The sequence below is a fragment of the Lissotriton vulgaris genome, chromosome 10 (genome assembly GCF_964263255.1).
Source record: "Lissotriton vulgaris chromosome 10, aLisVul1.2, whole genome shotgun sequence".
In the NCBI taxonomy this organism is placed as follows: Eukaryota; Metazoa; Chordata; class Amphibia; order Caudata; family Salamandridae; genus Lissotriton; species Lissotriton vulgaris.
In genome coordinates this window covers 921297463-921321947 of record NC_141698.1, presented here as the reverse complement: position 1 = coordinate 921321947, position 24485 = coordinate 921297463, and the positions used below count along the sequence as shown (strand labels likewise).

Sequence of the window (24485 nt, the reverse complement as noted above, 5' to 3'; positions counted from 1 at the left end):
AGGGCCAGGGGTGAAGGGGTCCCTACCAGGGGCCCCCAATGTCACTTTCCACCTGCCTTTTCATGGTGGGTGAACCGCCATGAAAGGGCTGACAGAAAGGGAAATTGTAATCCCTACGGCGGTGGCCTGAGAAGGCACCGCTCTCTTTGTAAGGATTACTGACCGTCCGACGCACCAACAGGCTTCTTTGACCAGTCAAAAGTGCGGCAGACATCCCTCCGCCAGATGCCTCCGCTCGATGCATCTTAATGCGGCGGGTGGACCACAGGGGCTAATGTCTGTGGGTCTGCCACCGACTAGCCAACATCCTAATAAGGTCCTTCGAACTAAATTTATATCAAACCAACCTGGTCTATATACAATTTCTCTCAATACAAGTCAATGCAGAATGATCACATGACAGAAACTTGTTGCTCTTAGCGAAAACTTATTTAATATGCAGGTGACAGGATTTTACCCCCAACGCAGTGCAGAATGGCCTACCTTTCTTGTACACAATACTATCTCCATTAGTATCACAAAATCCTGCTTCCCTTGCCAAGTTGGAAAATGAGGTTAGAAAGTGTGAAACGTATAACACGGAGCATCATGCTTCAGGGCCTGCTAAGGCCCCAACATTCTAGGAGCAAGAACATTTCACATGAAGCTTCAAGCCAATAGAAGGTAACATTCATATTTGATTAATAGTTGATACATTCATAACTACATACGTGGCTGTTAACACGGCACTCCATGAGAATATATGAACACAGTATGTTTTCACAGCTCCTCCTCCTTTCTTTCTGAGAGGATAAACTTTGATTGTACAACAATTCAATGCCATACAATCCCACAATCTCTTTATTACTCTCACCCACACAACTTCCCTCGTCATCCTGAGAAAGAACAAGCGTAAAAGTATTGGCAGGGCCTGTATCTTTCCAAGATATAAAGATGGTGCACAAAATTAATCGATTAGCTATGTAAAAGTTAGCTACTATCAGGATAAGGCTTCAAACAAATAAAGGAGGGTTTCCTCATTAAAAACAAAACTAACACCTTTGTTTGGTCTCTAATGGTGGTGAATAACTATCCCTGACTCTCGGGAACATCTACAGCCGCCCACATCCTCACCAAGCCATTAGTGAGTCACCCAACTCAGTTCAGCAAGTGCATGTGAAAATGCTCGCGGAGCTGCCTTTGGAGCCCCTGTTTCGAAACATATCACAGAAATCACTCACTCCTTGGACTGCAGACGGATGTCCATTTATAGCCGACGCCGCGACGTACGTGCGTAAACATACTAATGAGGCTAAAATAGACAGAGGCACCTGATGACGCACGAGGGCGCGGGATAATGAAGGGGCGCGCGGGTCACGGGGGATCTGTTGCACCGGAGCCGGGCACAACACGTCCTAATTAAAGGCCCGCGCACCTTTATTTAGAAATGGAAGTCCAGCATCAGGATCATTGAGCCGATTTTAATTAAAGCTAATGCAAGCTTCCATTTCATTTGGATTCAGATTAGCGGCGGCTATTTTTAGCCATACCTGCCTGCGCGTGGGTGTCACTCCGAGGTGAGAGCTGGCGAGGGATTGATATGGGAATACAATGGCACAGTATTCCGTGCAAGACGGGCTTGTTTCTACATGATGCCCGAAAGGGGCATGTTTATTTAATGTTATATTGTTGAAACGCGGGCCACTTGAGGCTTCTAGAATAGCACGGAGAAGCAGCAACAACGGGAAGAGTATGGGAAGTGACATATGCCACGAGCATGGTAGCAGGGAAGTGTGAAAACGTCAGCTAGAACACACAGTATTAGATGCTCAAAAGACATACCAGCAGCAGGCATTTACAACACGAATTGGCATTGCTAACTGGCCCGCATTAGCCGCTCTGTTATATCATTGTTAATGTTATTTCAAACAATTTGTAATGGACATGAAATAAAGAGACGTTTAGTGGCTTGCTATTTGGTACTCCCTACACCACTACTATATAAACACAAGCTATTATATGGCATACTATTGATATTTGAAGGGTGCACAGTGACCTTTGGTATGACCTTTTAGCACTGTCCTTTGTTTGGATTGTGCACTGAACTGTCTGTCTTTTTACATCTATATCAGGGAGCCCTATTGATCCAAGATCTAATATATAACTTCATGATTTTGTCATTTTTACACCTGTAAACACTGTCTGGGTATTGGTTGTAACTTAATAATACTAGTTTAACACCACATTTGAGCAATAAGCAAAAGAAAGGTGGCTGGACAGCCTTCGTAAAAGCCATTCACTGCCCTGCAACACGTGTCACTGCGTTTTTAGTAACTTTTCAACCGTTTAAACTAGAAACAAAATTGTATTTTGTTACAGTCTGCAGATTATGCAGCAGATGGTAGATTATGTGGCAAATGCAGTAAATGTATAATTATGCAAGAAATGCTGCAACCACACAATTGCATAATTCCAGCGGCCCTGTATATACTTAGATTTGGCTTTGGGTCAGCGGGTTCTTCAAAATTGGATGACTTTGTTATCGATCCTAGTTTTCGGCTTTGGATTCAATGGCTTTAATCCCTATACTTGTGTTTCTGCTACCCAGGCACATTTCGATCTCACAGTGCTCTAAATGGATGAGTTGTAGCCTTCCACTGCATACTGGAGGGGAGTCTCCTTCTGATTTGAGCACTCAATAGGACTGAATGCATTTCCTTGCTGTATCCCCCTATTTAGGTCGAGCCTGAGTCAGCGCGCCTGCGCTGCTATGCAAGACTTGTTGTAGTGGAGTATGTAAGAGAAGCCCCGCCCACTCCACACATTTTTCATTGGCTTCTGTCATTGTCCTTCATAAACGCTGGCTTGCAAGTTGTTGTTAGGGTTGTTAGTCCCTCCTTGGTGCCGCCTTGTCTGCATTTGTAAACACCCATGGCGACTGGCCCCTTTACTTCGGATGCGGCATGACTTATTTAGTTTGTAAGCACTCTTTTCTTTAATGGGTTTCTCCTACTGTGGGCACGGCGTGCTTTCTCCGCCATACCATCTTTCACTTTCAAGCAGCCCGGGACAATGGCGGCCCATGTCTTGCATTTACAAGAGTTTGAGCTATTGCCATTGTAAATGACAATAGCTTAAACTCTTGTAAATGCGAGATCTGTTGTTTTGCAAATGCTTGTTCGTTTGTATCGTCACTCTCTGAGCATGGTCTCTGTTTGCCCCTGTCCCCATTCATCTCTGTTTATCTATTTATTTTTGCAACAGCCCAGCAATGCAAATTAATGCTGGAGTCACTTGCTTCCTTTTTTTTATGTGCACTTTGTTTTTACCTTTTTTTACCTTTTTACTTTATTGTTCGAACATGATAATCTGTCATGTACAAATGATAAATTTGAAAAGGCCATTATGTAACATGCTTATGTGCTGCATCACAAAGGCATGCACATCAGCAGCCATGTTGGATTACAGTTTCCAGAGGCAACTGGTGTGGATACAACTAGCTCTTCCACCAAACCCACATCCTCTCTCCCCTATCACTAGGTGCCTGTCACTCATCACTGCTCCACCTCATCAACTCCCCGCCCACACAATCCCACTGTCCATATCTCAGTCACTACAGGCTCACTTTTACATCTGCCTTTACCTCATTCAGCGCCTGATTCTCAAAGGTAAACCTAGAATTTTGTGTAAGTTTACAATTGTGTGTTGTTCACAAAATGATTTTACGAGTAGTATTTTTACGAGTATGGAGTCTCCGCATAAAATGATAGGACTGTCCTATGAAATGAAATGAAATGAAATGAAAATGTGACTTATAGAGCGCTGCAGCTGCCCTGAGGCGTCCAGGCGCTGAAACAGAAGAAGCCCTCACGAGGTTACTTTATTAGGCATTAAACATTAGAGTTTTTAGCTGTTTACGAAAGGTAGTCAGGTTGGGGTTGTTCCTTAGCTGCAGAGGGAGGGAGTTCCAGAGTTTGGAAACATTATACGAGAAGGAGCGTCCTCCTGCTCTGGCTCTGCGGATCCTGGGGATCTCGGCCATGAATGCTGTTGAAGAGCGGAGGGTTTTGTTGGGCCTATAGGGGGAGATCAGGGAGCGGTTGATGTCTGGGCCCGTTTCCCAAAATGTCTGGTGGGCGATTTGAATTTTACTCTGTCCCTGACAGGTAACCAGTGCAGGGTCTTTAGGGCGGTTTTTACTGAGGTCCTCCTGGGGATTCCCAGCAGCGCTCTGGCAGCACAGTTCTGGGTGCGTTGGAGCTTCTGTAGGGTGTAGTCTGGGGCTCCCAAGTAGAGGGCGTTATTGAAGTCCAAACGGGATTGGATGAGGCCCTGAATGATTGTCTGTTTGGCCTCGAAGCAGAGGAGGGGAAGGACTTTCTTGATCACCCTAAGGAGGCCAAAACAGGTGGCTGAAATCTTGGTGGCCTGTGTGTTAAGGCTCAGAGACTTATCGAGCCAGACGCCTAAGCTTTTGATGTTGTATCTTTATATGTGCGGTGACTCCTCCCTCAAAAATATACTACTTGTAAAATACCTTTTCGAATAGCAAACCATCCTAAATTTACACAAAAGTGTAAGCTTATCTTTGTGAATCAGGCCCTGAGTATCTGTTTGTTGCCCACAAAGGGAAAAAGGCATGTAGGGTGTGGCCTCTAGTAGATCCTTTCCAGGCTTAAGAAGCATATCTATGATTTCTTCTTTCATGGACTGTGGAGTAACCCAATATCTCACACTTCATTAAATAGCATCAGTAGTGTTGGACGTAGCTATGATGCAAACTGATAATGCAATTCAAAGGGGTAACAAATCGGAGCCTGGACATTTGTTCTTGTCCATATCTTTAATTGCATTCCTGATTTCTAGGAGTGTAAGTGCCGGACATAGTATCTCAGAATACACTTTGGGTAGACTGTTTACCTCTACAGCGGATATGCTTCCTAAAGTTCTATCAGACAATTGTAGCGATTGTTGGGAATATAAAGTGTATTACTCCTTAAAAATGTAATTGATATCTAATTGAGAATGTACTGTGATGCCCGTCTTGTCTTTGAGAGTTGTTAGTTTGGGCTTGATATGTTCAGATGTTAACAAGGAAGCCATTGATCTAACAGCCCTGTCACCTTCCCTATGAATCTTGGTTGTATAGGTCTTGTAGTCAAAGTCTCTGAGCTGATGCTTTTCCTTAAGTTCATACTCCAGAGTCAGGTCTTCCTCCCTATCCTTATCCAACTGCTTGTGACTGTGTTCTAATATCACTGGTACTTTTAATATGGTATCTCATACACACTTGGTAGTTGCTATGCAAAGTCCTCTAAAAACACTTAGAATGATCTCCACTCCACTGAAAGGTTACTCACTGAAACCTCAACTTCTCAGCAAAGTGATGGTCAATGACTACCCCAAGTGTTCTTTAAAATATTGCATCCTCCTGTGGTGCTCAGTGAAATCAACAACCAAGGATGAGGGCCTGGATCTGCACCAGAATAGGGACACAAGCAGTGGAGTGTAGTCAGATATTGTTTTGAAGAGATATTCTGTATTGGTCATATAATGTACTGTGCCCACCCGGAATCCAAAACAAATGGGGGGAGGTAGGGGTATGAGCTTGGTCCACCCTCCTAATGCAATAGTAGACCTGAAAAAACCTGAAGTGTCGGGTAAAGAACCTAGCCAAAAAGAGAGATTTTTTTCACTCAATCTGAGTTAGAAAATCATCAGGAACGAAAACTTTCTTTCTTGAGTCCCCTCACTCACCAGGGTTTCCCCACGGTGACATGCTTCATCATAGTGGCCATCTTAGCCCTCTACGAACTGAGGCGGGCTACGCCTTGCGGTATTATGTACAAGCACTTTTGTGAAGACTTTGTGTGGTGTAAAAGGTGTGGTCAAGTGGACAATGTGAGTTAAAAATACCTAGCTAGTGGGCGAAATAATTTTTATTCTTGCTCCTAGTTGGTATATCTAAAAACGGGGTAGAATACTGGAAGACCTAACCATAATGGGTCAGGTGTCCCTAGTATTTGTCAACATGTTTCGAGCATTCACCAGAGCTCTTCGTCAGGACTACAGCCCTGTGTACGCCACTCCTAATTGACCTAAGTTTGGTAATCTAACATTAAATGACGCTGCAACTAATAAGCATGTGTGAATATATACGTACAATTGAGCATTGTCACGTTGTATCTGTGGAATAAAAAGAAGAAACATTGTTATGGGAACAGATGCCCCCCAGTACCTGGTGGGATAAACTGTAGTAATGTCATTTTGGCACACTTAAGTCTCCTCTATGGTGCGTGATTCATAGTACTTAATTTTTCTCTGTGCCTGTATCGGAAGAAAAAACATGCTGCCTCTTCACGTGCCGCTCGTGAGTGACTTTAAAATAAGATTATAAACACCATGTGACATTTACACAAAATACACACACATAAAGGTAATATTTTCCATACATTTTAGGTAGCAAAATTATGCCCCCTGGACTTGGAGGGGCTGAGGGTGTCTCGTATTCCTAAATTTAGAGGAAGGAAGGAAAAATGGGGAAGAGAGCCTCGTTAGTGGCTTTCTACTGTTGTGAAAAAAGTTAGATAAGCTGATATCTCTGTGGTGACTCCGGTGATCGGGACTGCCGTAAGCCCAGTTGTCACTCTGCCTGTAAAGAAAAAGACTTACTTGGTGGAGATCACCCGACCAGAAATGTATCCATTCTCATATACAGGTTATGTACCAGTGAGTAAAATGAATAATACAGTTTCCCAGAATGAATTTCCCAACATATATCATTCCCATGTGCCAACCAATCATGCATTGCCTTCACTTTGAGAGCACTTGCAGTGATGGGACACAGGTGGAATGATCGGTCAGTATTCATATAGTTCACACAATAAAAGTCACATTTTCATAAGATTTAAGAATCTCCCAGGGTTTGTCTCACTTTTTGCCCTTCCACTGGCAGTATTTTGTGGGAGCGTGGCACCCATCCATATCTAATATCACTTTTTCCACTTACAATGGAGCTCCTAGCTTTACCTATTCCAGTACACCACGAGCATAGGAGGAGAAACTCAGGGAATATAATTTCCCCTTCCATCTTCTGTCAACCTCTGCTCTGGAGTATTGGGAAAAGTGATATGTGACCCTGTTAATTTTAAGTAAGATAACATTTTGTGGCATTTACACCCACATTCCAAGTTAGGAAAGTGCTTTGTTGATGTGACACCATGATATTATTGACTTAGATGAGCATCAAAAAACCCTCTCTTCATCTTTCACTTCACCATTTATGGTCTCAGTAGGAGCTTCATCAGAAGGCCTGACTACATTTTCCCCATGTGATTCCCAATAACAGCTCAGATTATGTACCACATGGAATATCTACCCCATAGTGTCATCCCATCCAAACCTTGAACAAACTTCTACTCAACACCAACCTTCCCCAACACCAGTAGAAACCCATAACAGAGGATCAATCCTGGATGCCATTGTTGCTCAACCTGACACAGTCACGATCGACCACATCCTGCCCGTTGACTGATCCTACCACCACATCATCCTATTCCACATCAACCAACTGATCTTATGCCAGCCCCCTACACAAGACCCCCACCACTGGGCGAGAAATCTAACTCAGATTCCCTTGGCTGTTCTGGAGGAAAGGGTAAGCTCTCTCCTTCCCATCTACACAGGTGATCTCTCCACAACAGAACTCACCGCTCACTACAACACAACTATGACTTCCATTCTGGACCAAATAGCCCCCTTGAAACAAAAAAGAGTCAGGAACACTCCATCTAGATCCCGGTTTAACACAGACATAAACTCCAAAAGAAGACAACTAAGAGCTGCAGAAAGACTCTGGCGGACTAACCAATCCACAATCCTCCTCGATCAACTCAAATCAGCATGCAGGAAGTACAAAAAACACCTCAAGATCAAAAAAGTCCTTCTTTTGCAATGCTCTGTACAACGCTTAATACAGGCCCAAAGAACTCTTCAACATCATTAGGCAACAAACTTCCAAGCCCCCTTCATCCTCTGTCCAGGCCTCCAAAGACCTGTGTGACAACTTCGCCAACTTCTTTAATGACAAAATCACCAAGATTGAACTCTCCCTGGACGATAACAGTAGTCCCCTCTACAGTAGCTCGTCCCCAGGGACAGAAGATACCTCACCAAGCATCCCCTAAAACACTGGAAATCCTTCATCCTCATCTCCGAAGCAGAGATAATCAAACTGATCTCCACCTCCAAACCCTCATCACACGCCTTGGACCCTATACCTGCCAAACTGGCCAAAAAGCTAAAACTCTCCCTGTCTCCGCTCTGGACCAAGATCATAAACCGCTCCATGAGAACCGGAGTCATACCTGACTGCCTCAAAGTCAGCCAAGTCACAACTTTACTGAAAAAAACGGGCTTGGACACTAATGATCTGAGTAACTTCAGACCTGTCTCCATTCTACATCTCCTAGCTAAAATCCTGGAAAGGTGTGTTCTTCTCCAACTGACTCAACACATGGACAGCACCAACCTTAGAAACCCCCAACAATCGGGAATCGGAAAAGGCTGCAGCACAGAGACAGCGATCCTCAATGTCATAGATGATATACACAAGTCACTCGATACGGACCAATGCTGCCTACTCATACTCCTGGATTTATCGGCAGCCTTTGACACGGTTGACCACAATCTACTCATTAAGGTACTTAATGAAAAGGTAGATGTAGAAGAGATGATCTTACAGTGGTTCACCTCCTTTCTCCAGAACCGCACCCAAAGAATAAAAATCAAAAACTTCTCGTCTGACCTACACCCCGTCAGCATGGGTGTCTCCCAAAGATCACTTCTTTCCCGCAACATTTCAACATCCACATGGAACCCCTCACCCCCATACTCAAAACATTTAACATCCCCTTCCGCCTCTATGCAGACGACACCCAGATCTATCTTGAAACCTCCTCCATGGATGACATCCAGAGACTCAATGACACTCTAAGAGAAGTCCAACACTGGTTATCACTAAGCTACCTGAAACTCAATCAAGACAAAACGGAAATTTTCCTCATTTCCAGCAAAGAGGAAACCCCCCATATTGCAGAATGGCTAAAAGCTATTGATGCTCTTAATGTCAATCTCTCCCAGCCTGAGTCAGTTTGCACATTACTGCGATATTATGTGACTTCCTTGCTTTTAATGCTGTACAGTGCAATGAGACTTCCGATGCGCCAACAGTCAATATATATACTACTGCTATAATGGGTGATTTCCCCGTTACGAATGTGGTAAAGCGCTCCGATACCTTGGGTCTGGCCAGCGCTATATAAAACTCCTTAATAAATAAATAAATAATAGTGTTGCTCATTCATTTCGATCATTCCCTCTGCATACGTTTCTCCAGCACATATCTTCTAACATGCATGTGTAGTTCCAATATATATCTTCCAACCTAGGCATAGTTTGACAACCACTCATTTAAAGCCTAAAGAAAAATAAATATTGTCAGGGTATATATCAGACTCCACATAAAAGCGTGTAACATTTTTACAATATATTTGACCTTGCTGGCTGCTCCTAATCAGCGTGCCAGGGCGGGGAGCAGTCTGAGCTGGAAGTCATTTAGAAATGAAGACTTTACACAATTATAGGTATTGGGGGTGGAAGTCAACATTCTTAACTATCACCTTGCCTCTCTCATCCTTATAATAAAGTACCATCCAAACAGCCAAGCAAACACTTTCCATCTCTGTCAATGCATGACATTCCAGTCTACCAATGGGTTTAATACCAGAGTCCTCTTGATCAAATTAAGGTAGACTAATTTCTTGAGATCAGATATCTATAATATCAATGTGTAAGCCTGAGGTCTATGGGTTTAACACAGGGCTAGTCCCATAGGTTATTATTTAAAAGAATTCGCCATCCTGAAGCACCAAAGAAGTTTATTGATAGTTGTGGAGTCCTTTCTTACTACTTCAGTCGAGGAACATGTGCTGGCTCATTGTAATCTGTAGTGTCTTACCAGTGGTGTATTATTTGTAGAGCACTAAGGTGTACTCACTCCTCACCAAGTCCTTTGGTAAAAGGCAACATCTCACACAAGCACACTTGGGTCACACCGATTGATTAATTCTGTGCCATGGCTTTTCAACAATTGACATGCTCATGTGAGTGCGAGGGATAAGCTTCAACATTTTGTTTTGTCTTCGAACTGAGTTTATTTCTGGGTGGGTTGTATGGTCATCTAATCAGCTGCACCAGGGCAGTTCTACGATCTGTCCCAGCTGCCCCTCGTGGTTTGGTGGTCCTCCCTTGTTAAAGACACTAGGTATGCTGTCTTTGTGAGCTTAAAATAGTTTCTAAGCTTACCAATGGTTTTTACTTGTTTATGTTAGTTAGCACATAATTAAAACAGTATCTCATATTTTGACCTGAAAGTTATTATTGACTAACATGTTTCATTGCAAGAATTTTGAGGCTCTTTCATTCGGGCCGGAGGACCAACATGCATTTAATGTTGGTCCTCCTGTTAGATCTGGGGGTCTCTAGTTGGCAATGGTATTCACCGTTGTCTAAATAGGGACACTTACTTCTAAGTCAGGATAAGGGGATTACACTCCTTAATAACCCCTGCTCACCATCTTGGTAGCTTGGCACGAGCAGACAGGCTTATCTCAGAGGCAGTGTGTTAAGCATTTGTGAATATACACAGTAATACAGTGAAAACACTACTGATGGACACAACACAGGTTTTATAAAAATAAGTATTCTTTATATAGATTTAACACAAGACCACTAGCGACAAAAATCCACAATACTACACCTAAGATTGCTTTAAAGATGATAACATTTACTTAGTTCAAGTTGATGATAGATGCAACAAAGTTCTCAACAAGGTACCTGGATGCGTAACGCAAAGTAAACAAAAGGCTTGCAAAAGGGGAGATGCGTCGGTTCCGTGATCCGGGGGAGATGATGGTTTGTGCCTCAAAGTTTGCGCAGAGTAGGGGATGCATCGTAATCCTTACCGGTGTGGAGGTGATGCGTACGTTCTCAGCCTGTGGGCCCGTTGCGGTGCACAAGATGGCGCCTTGATGCGATGATCCGGGTTGCGATGCTAGAAGATGGCGACCTTGATGCGGCGATGCGATGATTATGCATAGACGCCCTGGCAGCCTTGTGACGACTCTGTACTTTGGTGCCACGATAGGCCCTGCGACACGCTTCTCCGGTGATGTGATGGCGACTCTCTCGATTGCGTCACGCTTATCCGGCGATGCGACAGCAGGCAGCTTCGATGAACCCACGCTTCCAGGGAGATGAGGCGAAGGCTCGCTTCTCCGGCGATTCAACGATTTCAGCTGCGGCGGCGACACGCTTCCTCTCGATGCGTCGCGCTTCCAGCTCCCAGCGACCCACAAATGTCTGGAGTTGAGAATTCCCAGTAAGGAAATTCAGAGGGGAGCTGGAGATTAAGTCTTTTGTCCTTGAGACTTCAGCAGGAGGCAAGCACAGTTCAAGCCCTTGGAGAATATTCTGTAAATGATGAAAGCCTTAAAAAGTTCCTTCTCCTTTCCTTGGTAATGAAGCAACCACTGCAGGCCAACCCAGCAAACAGCACACTGGCAGAGGGGCAGTTAAACTCCTGCAGCTTCCTTGGTTCTTCTCCTTGGCAAAAGGTTTCTTGTACCAGAAGTGATCTAATGTGCTTGTGACTGGGTCCCAATATTTATACCCCAAAATCCTTTGTTCTCTGAAAGCAGAAAGGCCTCTGCCTAGTTCAACAAAAGGGGGGGTGGTTCCTTTCTGTGGTTCCTAAATTAAAGCACGAAGTGCTTGCTAAGATTAGACACCAAAAACTTTTTGCCTCAATGACATGTACCTTAGTCAGTCCCAAAATTATTATATAAACATATTTTTCTTAAAATTCATATTTATTAAAAGCTTCTGATAACAGCATGAAATTCATAACAGTTTTACATATAAGCGGTGTATAAAAACATAAACACATTACATTCAACTTCAAAGCATAAAACAATAATTAAAAATAGCAAGAGTGTCGACGCGTTTCGGTGTTTTAGGGTAGATGGTACACCTTCCTCAGGACTACAATGAATTCTTCATTCTAAAAAGTATATGGAACAGTAAGTTAGTGTACATTCAGAGAGGATTTTTTAATTTACAAAAAGTTTTTTTAGGGATTTGCAGTGTCTAAGATACATCAATTCTTACATAATTTGCATTATTCAATGTGCGGTAGCAGCATAAATCCTGGGGATAGAAAATTCTTATCCACTGTTCTCTTTCAATTTCTTTCCTTTCAAATGACCTGTGACCTGTATGCACACATGAATTTGTTTTACAATTAGTCTTTTCATAAAAACAAACAAGTTGTAAGCAGGCCCCTTACACAGCGAAATGACATATAGGCTTACTTTGTTATTAATGGTCGGGGCGTTGTTTGTCCTTCTTTACATCAATTTCAGAAGGCTCACAGTGTTCTTAAGGTGGGGCGTCTTTTAGTTCCTCATCCTTGTATGACCTGATTCAAACGGGGAGCTTCTTTTTGTATTTTGAAGCGAATTTCTTCTTATCTAGATAGACAAGGCACATGGAGTACAGTTGTTATACATTGCTGTCTCCTTGATTTTATATAGTGGACCACTTTTTGTAATGAAGTACTGAATTGCACAAAAAGATTTTTGGATGGAACTCAAAGTGCAATAAGTTTTTCCAAACAGAGGAATGCAGGTTTGTTAAGATTGGAACAAAGGCATATTAATATTGTTCCAAGAGTACTGTGGGTACTTGGTATATTTTTTTATATATATAAGACGCATTCATGTTGGTATTTATTTGGGGCTAAAGCATGTTAGCATTACTTTAACATTGCTTAAAGATTGATTAGTAAGCTTGCTCTCCTTGAAAGCACTATGATCCATATTAATTCTATTGCCCAAAGCATTAGAGCCTCTAGTTCGCTTTTTGTGGAATAGATCCTAACCCTCTGCATAGAGAGGACGTTAGAAAGCAGCGCGCTCGTTTTATCAAAGGTCCTTACCTCCGCGTGTCAGGCCTCGCGCCGCCTCCCTGGTAACCCGGTCTCCAGCGTCAGATGAAGAGCTGGGAGAGGGAGGTCTTTTTATATAGTAAGGTGGAGTACTTAAATTAAATGACTCGCCACACCTGTGCCAAAATTACCAAAACGGGCGCATTCCGGCCGCCATTTTAGTAGTTTTTCACTTGTGTGTGTAGCTTCCTACGAAAGAGGAAGGACTGTTCCGTGAAGGTTGGATATTTAGTACAGAGCACGTTTGAATATATTCAATATAATGTTACTCTGTCGCTGATTGTGGGCTTGCCATACGGAGATATTTTGTGCAGCATCTATATTACCGCAAATATAGCTTCCTACGATAGAGTCCTTCCTCTATCGTAGGAAGCTATATTTGCGGTAATACGCCTAAAAGACTACTAAAATGGCGTAGTATTTCCCGGACTTTATACTAATGACATGATCCGAGATCTAGCAAATGCAACTCCAAATAGAGATGCTGCACAAAATATCTCCGTACGGCAAGCCCACAATCAGCGACAGAGTAACATTATATTGAATATATTCAAACGTGCTCTGTACTAAATATCCAACCTTCACGGAACAGTCCTTCCTCTTTCGTAGGAAGCTACACACACAAGTGAAAAACTACTAAAATGGCGGCCGGAATGCGCCCGTTTTGGTAATTTTGGCACAGGTGTGGCGAGTCATTTAATTTAAGTACTCCACCTTACTATATAAAAAGACCTCCCTCTCCCAGCTCTTCATCTGACGCTGGAGACCGGGTTACCAGGGAGGCGGCGCGAGGCCTGACACGCGGAGGTAAGGACCTTTGATAAAACGAGCGCGCTGCTTTCTAACGTCCTCTCTATGCAGAGGGTTAGGATCTATTCCACAAAAAGCGAACTAGAGGCTCTAATGCTTTGGGCAATAGAATTAATATGGATCATAGTGCTTTCAAGGAGAGCAAGCTTACTAATCAATCTTTAAGCAATGTTAAAGTAATGCTAACATGCTTTAGCCCCAAATAAATACCAACATGAATGCGTCTTATATATATAAAAAAATATACCAAGTACCCACAGTACTCTTGGAACAATATTAATATGCCTTTGTTCCAATCTTAACAAACCTGCATTCCTCTGTTTGGAAAAACTTATTGCACTTTGAGTTCCATCCAAAAATCTTTTTGTGCAATTCAGTACTTCATTACAAAAAGTGGTCCACTATATAAAATCAAGGAGACAGCAATGTATAACAACTGTACTCCATGTGCCTTGTCTATCTAGATAAGAAGAAATTCGCTTCAAAATACAAAAAGAAGCTCCCCGTTTGAATCAGGTCATACAAGGATGAGGAACTAAAAGACGCCCCACCTTAAGAACACTGTGAGCCTTCTGAAATTGATGTAAAGAAGGACAAACAACGCCCCGACCATTAATAACAAAGTAAGCCTATATGTCATTTCGCTGTGTAAGGGGCCTGCTTACAACTTGTTTGTTTTTATGAAAAGACTAATTGTAAAACAAATTCATGTGTGCATACAGGTCACAGGTCATTTGAAAGGAAAGAAATTGAAAGAGAACAGTGGATAAGAATTTTCTATCCCCAGGATTTATGCTGCTACCGCACATTGAATAATGCGAATTATGTAAGAATTGATGTATCTTAGACACTGCAAATCCCTAAAAAAACTTTTTGTAAATTAAAAAATCCTCTCTGAATGTACACTAACTTACTGTTCCATATACTTTTTAGAATGAAGAATTCATTGTAGTCCTGAGGAAGGTGTACCATCTACCCTAAAACACCGAAACGCGTCGACACTCTTGCTATTTTTAATTATTGTTTTATGCTTTGAAGTTGAATGTAATGTGTTTATGTTTTTATACACCGCTTATATGTAAAACTGTTATGAATTTCATGCTGTTATCAGAAGCTTTTAATAAATATGAATTTTAAGAAAAATATGTTTATATAATAATTTTGGGACTGACTAAGGTACATGTCATTGAGGCAAAAAGTTTTTGGTGTCTAATCTTAGCAAGCACTTCGTGCTTTAATTTAGGAACCACAGAAAGGAACCACCCCCCCTTTTGTTGTGTTATTTCCCAGTCCTTTCTGGGTTTGTTTGGGAAAACTCTCTCCTTTTTTCAATATACCTCGGCTCCTGTAGCCAGAGAGTGCACAAAGAAGCAATGGATACACTTCGAACCTTTGGGTTCTCAGAAGACCAATGCAAGAAACTTTTAGGTGGGTCTTCTAAAAGCATAAATACCGTCACCTTATCAAAAAGTGACGAAGATAAATGGAATAAACTGTGGAATCTCAAAAAGAAAATAATACGTACCGAACTCCACGCAGAATTCATAATCCAATACTGCAAAAAAGGTGTGATCCCTAAGGGTCTTCAAATTGTAAATGAACCGGGGCTATTTGTCACTGATGAAAAATTTAAGGATAGTTGGACTCTGATAGCGAACAGGTGCAGTCGCGACTGGATGTTGCTTATTATCGATACTGCACAGGGACTGTTAATAATAGAAAAAGAAGAGATAGATAAATTAGAAAAAGAACTCAATGAATCTACTGCACTTGATGAGGCCACTAAAAAATTAGCCGAAATAAAAGAAGACATTACGGGTTACCAAGAATACATGATAAACAAAAAAACAAACAAACTAAGGAAAGACATAGCCAATTTTAAATTGGAATTGGTATACCCGTATCTCCAAAAAGATTATTTCGATCAACCAATACCCAACGAATACAATAATCGTCCCTTCAAATATAATAGAAATAAATTTTACAAGAAAAATGTCACCTTCTCTGACACATCATATAACACTAGCGACTCGGAGGCAGAAAGGCCCCAAGACAATAGTAAACGCAACGAGTCTAGAGAAGATAGTGCTGACGAGTTCCATAATTATCAAGTTTTTTTAGGACAATCACAAAAGAGACAGACCCGTGGTTTCAGGACCCGGGGGAGGGGACGTCAGGGATTTCGTCAGAAAGAGACTATGACAAGAAGACCATACATGAGAACCCGCAGTCCGAAGGAATGGTAATAGAGAATCATACTCTCAAAGCACCCATAATCAATCTTTCAGATAGAGAGCTTACCGCAGGAGAAATAAGCATCCTAGAGAAAGGGTTAGGATTTGCTCCAAGTACAGGTATATGTAGATACACAATGGAAAAAGACATCAGGGACTTCTTTCGCAAAATTAGAATAAAAAGATTTTTTGAAAACAAAGAACCAAGACCCAGTGACAACAGATCAGGTTTAAAACCCCCCTCAACATGGACCCCTGACATCTCCATGGTCAGCCAAGAAGTAGACACTTTTGAAAAAGTAATCTCTATGGGACTGGATAAATTACTGGTAGGAAAGGTCTGGACACCGAATAATTTGTCCAAAGCAGAAAGGGAAGCACTCAAAAATCTACAAAATTATGATGACATCACTATCAAGCCCGGTGATAAGGGCGGTAGTATTGTAGTCCTCAACACGAAAGACTACAATCAAAAAATGTACACCCTACTTAATAATAAGGCTCATTACAGAAAGTCCAACCTTGGGGAATGGAACAGATTGAAAAAGAAGGTCCAAAATATAGTCACTCTGGCCAAGGATGACTGTATCATCTGTGAAAATGAATATAAATATCTATCTAACAGTCATCCCAAAATACCTGCCCTTTATGGGCTTCCGAAAGTTCATAAGGACATCAGGGACCCCCCCATGCGACCCATAGTCTCAGGGATCGAGTCAGCAACAGAGCCACTCAGCAAGTACGCTGATTGTTTTATTCGCCCCTTAGTGGAGACACTTCCATCCTACATAAAGGATACCAAGGATATGATCTCCAAGATAGAAGGTATCAGCTTCAATAGTGAAACTGAGTGGTTGGTGTGCCTGGACATTGAGTCCTTGTACACCAACATACCCCAACAGGACACCATTGCCATGATGAGGGACATCTTGAGTGATGCAGAAGGCTATCTCTCTGCACACAATACCTTCATCATAGAATGCATAGAGACTGTTCTCCTGAACAATATTTTTCTGTTCAACAGTGATTTTTTCTGCCAGATAAAGGGCACGAGCATGGGGGCTACCTGTGCGCCGAGCCTCGCCTGTTTATATGTTGGCAAGTTTGAAAAAACCCACATATACAATGAACTCAGTCCCTTCTATGAGAACATTAAACATTGGTCTAGGTTTATAGACGACGTTTTCTTCATATGGGAAGGGACTGAGGAAGTTTTGACCAACTTCTTGGAGTGGCTCAACTGCGGTGATGTGAACCTCAGGTTCACAGCTAATAGAAGTCAAGTGGCAGTTGACTTCTTAGACATCAAAATTAAGCCTGATAAAGGAAAATTATGTGTTGAGCTGTATGTCAAACCTTCAGACAGAAACACTCTGCTCCACCATGAAAGTTACCACCCTAAAAACCAGAAGGATGGCATTCCTTACAGCCAGTTTGTCAGAATAAGAAGGAACTGCACTGACAAAAACTCGTTTGAGAAACATGCAGAGAACTTGAAAACAAAGCTACTACACGGAGGTTACCCCAAGAGGCTTATCAGAGAAAGCTACAAAAGAGCCAAGTACCAAAGTAGAGAATCCCTTTTTGAAACCAATAACAAGGAAGGAAAAGAACCTGAAAATAACATCGTCATGGTATCAAACTTTAATGGTTTGAGTTGCAAGGTCAAAAACCTAATTATTAAGAATTGGTCAATTCTAAACAGAGAAGGCAGAACCCCATTACCCAAACCCATTTTCTCCTATCGGAGGAATAGAACTATCCGCAACTGTTTAGTTCATACATACAGAGAGCCGAGTAAAAGTAAACAACTCAGTATTGACCATGGTAAACCGATTAGAGGCAATCAACCATGTGGGTCATGCACTCACTGTAAATCTATTATCCAATCTGACAGGATTGAACTGGGAGGAACATCACATTGGGTGAATGAGCATGTCAATTGTAGGACTTCTAATGTGGTCTACCTAATAGTCTGTCCTTGTCAGAAAGGGTATATAGGTGAAACTGGACGTGAAGTTAGACTACGTTTATCTGAACACAGGTCCGCCTTGAAAAACCACAAGAAAAATGCCCCATTAGTAGAACACTGGACCACTGAGAACCACAAAGAGGATGAAATAAAGTGGTGCATAGTAGAAAAAATAAAAACAAATATGAGAGGTGGAAACTTGGATGTTAAACGGAAGCAAAGAGAACAATTCTTCATGTCCAAATTCCGCACCTACACTCAGGGACTTAACAGCAGAGAAGAATGGGAGAGACTAGTTAGATAATTATCCTAATAATTCTGTAAGTTTTCCTAGTGGGTCATGTACAGATATACAATATTGATCTCTTTATAAACGTATGCATATAATTGAATGAAAAGAATATACAAAATCTCAGCCAGAATATAATGATAAGTATATGACAATAGGTCTAAGTCTGAGGATAGCAAGTCTATACTGCCTTTGATCCTTGTAGCAACTCAAATTGAAATGATGGCAACCGCATGAACCTAATAAGAATGTAAAAGGACGCTATTTGGTGATAACCCAGAGCATTTTTTGAGACAAAATCGCTTCAAACCACTAAGTGATAGATTTTTATCCATCAGCCCTTTAATTATATTCTGGACAAACTAGCACGAACATCCTTGCACGAAAAGGAACAAATGCTCTGTGTTTCACATAATGGCTACCCTTAGGTACCTGTACAAGTATGATTACATTTTTAATGTGACATAATTACCTGTAATAGTGATTACTTGTGGTTATATCTATGTGTATGTTCATAAATTCATAAATTCAACCTAGAATTGAGTTGCTAAGGAAACATGTCCCAAAAACTATACAATTGCGAAAATATGCCAAAAAGACTACCAAAATGGCTCCGCTTTTTCGAAGGATTTCAGATTAATAAAATGCACTGACATTTAGTAAATCTAAATCCCAGGTCGGGACGCCATGCATAATATCCCCTTGTGACAAGGCTTCAACCAGTCACAGACGTACTAACATCATCGTAGTTATTGTACTCGAATTCCGCTTTAAACACATTTAGTCCTTCCTCTATCGTAGGAAGCTATATTTGCGGTAATACGCCTAAAAGACTACTAAAATGGCGTAGTATTCCCCGGACTTTATACTAATGACATGATCCGAGATCTAGCAAATGCAACTCCAAATAGAGATGCTGCACAAAATATCTCCGTATGGCAAGCCCACAATCAGCGACAGAGTAACATTATATTGAATATATTCAAACGTGCTCTGTACTAAATATCCAACCTTCACGGAACAGTCCTTCCTCTTTCGTAGGAAGCTACACACACAAGTGAAAAACTACTAAAATGGCGGCCGGAATGCGCCCGTTTTGGTAATTTTGGCACAGGTGTGGCGAGTCATTTAATTTAAGTACTCCACCTTACTATATAAAAAGACCTCCCTCTCCCAGCTCTTCATCTGACGCTGGAGACCGGGTTACCAGGGAGGCGGCGCGAGGCCTGACACGCGGAGGTAAGGACCTTTGATAAAACGAGCGCGCTGCTTTCTAACGTCCTCTCTATGCAGAGGGTTAGGATCTATTCCACAAAAAGCGAACTAGAGGCTCTAATGCTTTGGGCAATAGAATTAATATGGATCATAGTGCTTTCAAGGAGAGCAAGCTTACTAATCAATCTTTAAGCAATGTTAAAGTAATGCTAACATGCTTTAGCCCCAAATAAATACCAACATGAATGCGTCTTATATATATAAAAAAAATATACCAAGTACCCACAGTACTCTTGGAACAATATTAATATGCCTTTGTTCCAATCTTAACAAACCTGCATTCCTCTGTTTGGAAAAACTTATTGCACTTTGAGTTCCATCCAAAAATCTTTTTGTGCAATTCAGTACTTCATTACAAAAAGTGGTCCACTATATAAAATCAAGGAGACAGCAATGTATAACAACTGTACTCCATGTGCCTTGTCTATCTAGATAAGAAGAAATTCGCTTCAAAATACAAAAAGAAGCTCCCCGTTTGAATCAGGTCATACAAGGATGAGGAACTAAAAGACGCCCACCTTAAGAACACTGTGAGCCTTCTGAAATTGATGTAAAGAAGGACAAACAACGCCCCGACCATTAATAACAAAGTAAGCCTATATGTCATTTCGCTGTGTAAGGGGCCTGCTTACAACTTGTTTGTTTTTATGAAAAGACTAATTGTAAAACAAATTCATGTGTGCATACAGGTCACAGGTCATTTGAAAGGAAAGAAATTGAAAGAGAACAGTGGATAAGAATTTTCTATCCCCAGGATTTATGCTGCTACCGCACATTGAATAATGCGAATTATGTAAGAATTGATGTATCTTAGACACTGCAAATCCCTAAAAAAACTTTTTGTAAATTAAAAAATCCTCTCTGAATGTACACTAACTTACTGTTCCATATACTTTTTAGAATGAAGAATTCATTGTAGTCCTGAGGAAGGTGTACCATCTACCCTAAAACACCGAAACGCGTCGACACTCTTGCTATTTTTAATTATTGTTTTATGCTTTGAAGTTGAATGTAATGTGTTTATGTTTTTATACACCGCTTATATGTAAAACTGTTATGAATTTCATGCTGTTATCAGAAGCTTTTAATAAATATGAATTTTAAGAAAAATATGTTTATATAATAATTTTGGGACTGACTAAGGTACATGTCATTGAGGCAAAAAGTTTTTGGTGTCTAATCTTAGCAAGCACTTCGTGCTTTAATTTAGGAACCACAGAAAGGAACCACCCCCCCTTTTGTTGTGTTATTTCCCAGTCCTTTCTGGGTTTGTTTGGGAAAACTCTCTCCTTTTTTCAATATCACTCTGCCTAGTTCAAACCAGTTCCTGAGCACTTTGTTTACATGACTCCTTCCTTCCTTCCACTGTGCAGGGCAGAGACATCAGACGCCTCACAGGAGGTGGAGCCAGCACAGGGGAGGGAAGGCACAGCTCTGGAGCAGTTTGTTGACAAGATTCCTTCTCTCCTTACACAGTGCAGGGCAGAGACATCAGACAAGCCACAGGAGGTGGAGCTAGCATTGTAGAGGGTAGGCACAGCCCTATTCAGGTCCCAGGTGCAACTCCTCTCTCCCATCTAGATGCAGATCTCTCTATTTACCACTGGGCTGTCCCAGCCTGTCTCCTGGAGTTCCCCAGCCCTGTCACTCACACACCCAGACAAGGAATACACAACCTAGCAGAGGCAGGCCTGGACAGTTATGCAAGAAAATACCTACTTTCTAAAAGTGGTATTTTCAAACACAGAATATTAAAACCAACTTTACTAAAATATGTATTTTATTACTCTGAGTTCAGGCATAATAAATTTGAAGGTATACCATGTTCCCTGAGTCAGTTAGGATTATAAGAATGTAATAATCTAACTGCCCATTCTAGCCTATGGAGAATAGGTAGCCTTCAATAGTGAAAAACGAAAATGGCTGTAATTCACTATCAGGACATGCTACACACATCAGAGCAGGTCCTATCCTATACTTACAATGCACCCTGCCCGTGGGCCTACCACAGGGGTGTCTAATATGAAGCAAAGGGAAGGTTTAGGGACTGGCCAAGTTGTTGCACTTGGCCAAGTCGACACAGCAGTACTAGACGACCCATTGGCCTTGCAATGGCAGGGCAGAGACACACTTTACAAGCTGCGTCTGTGGGTGGCACAACCAGTACTGCATGCCCACCAGCAGCATTTGATTTACAAGCCCTGGGCACACATGGTGCACTGTACTAGGGGCTGACAGGTAAATCAAATAACCCAATCATGGAATCACCAATTAATACATTAATTTAGCATAGGGAGGACTTGCACTGTGGCACTGCTTAGCAGTGGCACAGTGCCCAAAGCATAAAACCAGCAAAAACATATCAAAACAGAGGAGGCAATCCGTCAAAATGGAAGGGAGACTCAAGCCAATGATGCCAGGTCTAACAGTGGACAAAAGACTTTCATTCTATGATTCACTGTTGGATCATCAGTCTCATCTTCAGCCAACAACATTCCTTTTCCCTTGTCACTCACCTTAGTGTATGATGCTTAGGCTTTCAGCACTCCTTCTTTTTTTATCTTTCTATTTGTATAGAGGAGTAGCTCTTGGTTTTCATATTCCATCTTTTGGTTTGCAGACATTGCATAGGTTTTTGTGGCCGCAGCAGATTAGAGGGTCCCACACAATTTGCATATTGTTTCAGCCATGCCCAGACAACTATCATCTCTGTAAACACGAAAGCTTTATCTTCCTCCATGATCTAGAGTTTGGCCAGTAACAGCAGCAAATATTGGATTTTCAGTTGGTGAAGTTTCCTTTTCACTTCTAAAACAATCTTCGCTGAGCCTGAACTTACTTGGTACACTCCAGAATAATCAAAACTTTCTCATTATTGATTGTGAACTTGTCGTTTTGAATAGCCCTTTTGTAAAATTATATCTGTCATTGGATTTCAGCAGTTTAGTTACTATCCGCAGCAGTGGGACACCAGGTGGTGGTGGGTGGGCCCTTTCCACCATGAAGACTGCTGAGCGGGCATTCAGGATTGTTGTTGGTCTCAACCACCACTCTAGAAACAGTTTACAGAAAGCAAACCGAATTCTCTTGTAACCTCATGAGACATGACAACCCCCTTGAGCACTGTCACCCCTCCTTAGGTGAAAAGGAGACTTAGTGAGTCACTTAACCAGTGCTTGTAAGTAAGACTAACATTCACTGATGCATTTTTTACACCGAATGGAGAATGGAGAGAAATTGATGATAACTTAAAATCTAATGCATCTATTTCACACAGACAGTGGGAGCCTGCATGACAGAGTTCATAATCCTGGCAACCAGAGTTCAGGCTATTCTCACAGAGAAGATCTGCATGAAATATGCCTTGCCTGTGCGCCTGTGTCCTTTGTTATTACCTTTCATGTTCAGACATCTCTGTTGTTTTGTGTGCTACTGGATAGTAGTTTTAAACACATTTTAAAGTATTGCAGATAAATGTATAGATTGTAGCAAGAAAGTGTGAAGGTTAATGAACATGCAACACAAAAGCTCAAGGGAAAAGGTACTGTGATGTCTTCAAGCTATGATGTGAATTGGAATTCATACAGGTGTACCAAAAGAAAAAAAAAAGTAATTTTGCAGGCAAAATATCCTTTGGTAACATGCATTACGTACTCCTGAATATAAAGGGCTATCTCAAGGCGATGTTATAAAACGCACAGGCAACAATAAGAAAGATGTAATGCTGTTCTTACAGCCCAAATATAATATTACCCCAACACACTCGACATGTTTAACTTTGATCAGACTTCAAATCTTGGAACCTAAGCACGAAGAAACTAATTAATGTATGAATGTAACCATCACTGATGTATTGGTAAATGGACGAACGGCTTTCTTTTCTGGTATTGCATATCCATTATAATGAACCAGAAAACGTTGAAAAATAAGAAAAATGAAACACAAGAATTTTTTACTAGACTTTTGTTCATATTGTTTTATGTGTGAGCAATAAAGTGCTGATAGGTCAAGTACAGTCTGACAAAAAAGGGATGGCTGTATTCCCAACTCATTGCAGATTTTTAATTTTAAATGCAATTGCAGGAAATAAATGTCCCAAAACCCTAGTAAATGTATCTAGGACCTGTTGATAAAGTGCTCTCACCTGTGAGATTCCACATTTTGCAATCTCTCAATGGATGCCATTTATCCTTAAAATAATTAGGAGAGATCCATTACATCCACGGCAGAAACCCATTCACATGCATACATAAATGTATACTATGAAGTGGAATGCCTCATATATTTTAGGTATTTGCTTTCCATTTAGATGTTTTGGAGTGCACAGAATGTAGTTTTACAACTACTTCAGAGTACTGAGGTATACAGAAAGAACTACAATGGGAAACATAAACATTAACAGCCAGATTCATCAAGCGAAATGCACTCGCAAAAGGGCCAGATTCTGAGAATCTGGCCCTTTGCGAGTGCAATTTTTGCATTTGGGATTCATCATCCCAAATACAAAAATCGCTAATAAAGAATTCGCAAATTTGCGAGGATTAGCATTTAAGGAATCTTTATTATAAGAGATTCCTTAAATGCTACTCATGAAACATTTGAAAATTGCGAATTCGCAATTTAGGAACGCTATTTACCACGCAGTCTAACCTCGTGGTAAATAACGAAAACTTAGAAAAATGCATTTAAATGCATTTTTCTAAGTTGCATGTTACACACACACATGTCCTTTGGACATGTGTGTGCGCAACACCAATGCAGATTACATTTCAAGGGTGCTACAGGGTGTCCTTTGGACACCCCTGGCACCCTTGATTTGATTTGATTTGATTTTATGTTTTCTTAAGCGCGCAGCTACCC

General features: G+C 41.3%; 1 protein-coding gene and 1 long non-coding RNA gene across 4 annotated transcripts in view; both read left to right on the top strand.

Annotated features, from left to right (window-relative positions):
* The window catches only part of HDAC9 (histone deacetylase 9), a 2124307-nt gene that overhangs the window by 1226855 nt on the left and 872967 nt on the right, over positions 1-24485 (top strand). The window lies entirely within an intron of this gene.
* Positions 20068-20593, top strand: LOC147689015 (uncharacterized). The gene is made up of 3 exons (XR_015300586.1): positions 20068-20215; positions 20315-20418; positions 20526-20593. It is a non-coding gene; the product is annotated as an uncharacterized LOC147689015 (long non-coding RNA).